Below are 2,449 nucleotides of genomic sequence, written 5' to 3'. Positions count from 1 at the left end.
GCTTCCCTGGTGGCTCAGAGGTTGAAGTGTCTGCCTGCAATGTGGGAGACCCGGGTTCGACCCCTGGGTCGGAAAGATCCCCTGGAGAAGGAAATGGCAACCCACTCCGGTATTCTTGCCTGGAGAATCCCATGGACGGAGGAGTCTGGTAGGCTACAGTCCACAGGGTCATAAAAGTCGGACACAACTGAGCGACTTAACTACAGACTTTTTTTTTTTTTTTTTAATGACAAGTTATTTAATTAGGTTCTTTGCAAGAAGTTCAGAATACTACTTTGTGAGGATAAATTCCATTTGTGAGAGCAAACACAGAGGGGAGGTAGCCCTGGAGCTGAGGGACAGCTTTGATTCTTCGCAGAATTTGTGAGTCCACAGCTTTCTGATCAACCTTGCGCTGCTCTGTGATCTCGTCTTTCTCTCTGTGTCGAAGATCTCGCCCTCCTGGTGTCTGGGTTTATGCAGCTTCTTCTTCTTGAAGTAAGCGTCAGTGAGATGTTCTGGGATTTTCACACCACTGATATCGATTTTGGTGGAGGTGGCAATGACAAATTTCTGGTGTGTTCTACGCAGAGGAACTCGATTGAGGGACAGAGGCCCATCACAGGCAGCAAGCCACGGCCCAGCTGCTTCAGGAAAACGACCCTCTTGCCTCTGTGGCGCCCAGTGAGGATGATCAGAATGGTCCCAGGAGTGAAGCTGGCACGCAGCTTCCTCACATGCTTACTGAAGGGTTTTTTGCCATGACTCAACAGTTTCCGAGGCACGTCTTCAGTAGGGTAACACCTAGGCATTTTGCGAAGTTTGACCACTCAGGTACCACCATTCTTGTCTCCACCAACTGGTTTTGTGACAGTAGCAAGAACACGAACCTTCTTTTTCCTTTCGACCTTGGATTTAGCTGCTGAATACTTTCTCTTGTACAAGGCCTTTCTGGAGTACATGGCTGATGGGGAATATCTGCCAATTCCTCTGACCAGGACAGGATTTCGGCTGCAGTGGGGCTTCCCCTTCTTAACTTTCTTCACCTTTTCCACCTTTTTAGCCTTGTTGCCAGCACCAGCCTTCTTGGCTTCAGGTTTCTTCTCCTTAGTATCTGGCTTCTCAGCCTTTTCACCCGCCACCTTGCAAGATGGGAAAAGCAACTACAGACTTTTAAAAGTCAAAAGTCAACAGCCTAAGTGTTCATCAACAGATGAATGGGTAAAGAAGATACGCAATGGAATACTAGCCAGCCGTAAAAAAGAATGAAATAATGCCATTTGTAGCAATATCAGTGGACCTGGAGATTATCATACTAAGTGAAATAAGAGAACGAAAGAGACAAATGCCATACATCACTCAGACCATATGGAATCTAAGATGCGACACAAATGAATTTATCCATGACACAGAAACAGACTCACAGACAGAACAGGCTTGTGGTTGTCAAGGGGTGGAAGGATGGGCTGGGAGTTTGGAATCAGCAGATGGAAGCTATTATATAGAGAATACTAAACAGCAAGGTCCTGCCGCATTGCACGGCGAACTGTATTCAGTATCCTGTGATAAACCATAATGGAAAAGAACGTGAAAAAGAATCTATATGTATAACTGAATCACTTCGTGCCATTAATACGACAGAAATTAACATGATATTTGTAAATCAACTACACTTCAACAAAATAAAAAAATTTTTTAGTAAAAGTCAAAAGCCAAAAATTTGATGCATTCCTTAAGGCGATGAAAACTCACCCATTTGAACCAGGGAAGGTAACGGGTAACAGAAATTGTTGATGAAAGAAGCAATGGTTGGCGTTCCAAATAGTATCCTGTGTGCACACACACACACACACACACATATAATACAGTTTACATGAGCCCCATTGTAAACATGAAGCGGGGAGGTGTTTTTTATAGCCTAATACGGCCCCAGTACAGCCTACCTCTAAGTGCAGAGACAAAGGCTGCTGAGAGCGAGTTCAGCCTCCCAAGCAGTGAAATCTCCAGTCAGTGCTCAGCCAACATGGAGCCAGCAGGCCCTGGTTGCTGGGGGTTCACACAGAATCCTGCCCACACGTCCCTGCCCACAAGGAGTCTTCAGTCTGGAAGGAGACGAACAACACCCTATAAAGTACCCACAGGAGATGGTCATCTGTGACATTATAAAGCACTGTTGCCAAAATTGCTACAGGTGGGAAAGAAACCCTCACAAGGGTACACACACCCTTGAAAGCACTGCAGTTCATGGAGGTGGGGGAGTGCGAGTCCTAGCAGCAAGCATCTTGCTGGATCCACTCTAAAAGCCTGACCCCGTGCAAGTCATCTGCAGAGACTAAGACATTCCCAAGCAGTGAGCAGCCTCCTGGCCCAGCAGCTCAGAGGAGGCTATGAGGTAGCCCAGGGCTGGGTCCACCCTGCCCCAGGGTCCAGGCGGGGACAATTTGGCAGACCTGAGGAAGCTGAGTTCCAG

The 2,449-nt window shown here is 47.0% G+C and overlaps 1 pseudogene; it reads right to left on the bottom strand.

Annotated features, from left to right (window-relative positions):
- Positions 1 to 225: 225 nt before the first annotated feature.
- On the bottom strand, positions 226 to 1,076 carry LOC113901084 (annotated as a pseudogene).
- Between the last annotated feature and the right edge of the window lie 1,373 nt (positions 1,077 to 2,449).

This window comes from Bos indicus x Bos taurus, chromosome 2 (genome assembly GCF_003369695.1).
Source record: "Bos indicus x Bos taurus breed Angus x Brahman F1 hybrid chromosome 2, Bos_hybrid_MaternalHap_v2.0, whole genome shotgun sequence".
NCBI lineage: Eukaryota > Metazoa > Chordata > Mammalia > Artiodactyla > Bovidae > Bos > Bos indicus x Bos taurus.
Note: the sequence above shows the minus strand (reverse complement) of the source record. Positions and strands in the feature narration are given on the sequence as shown.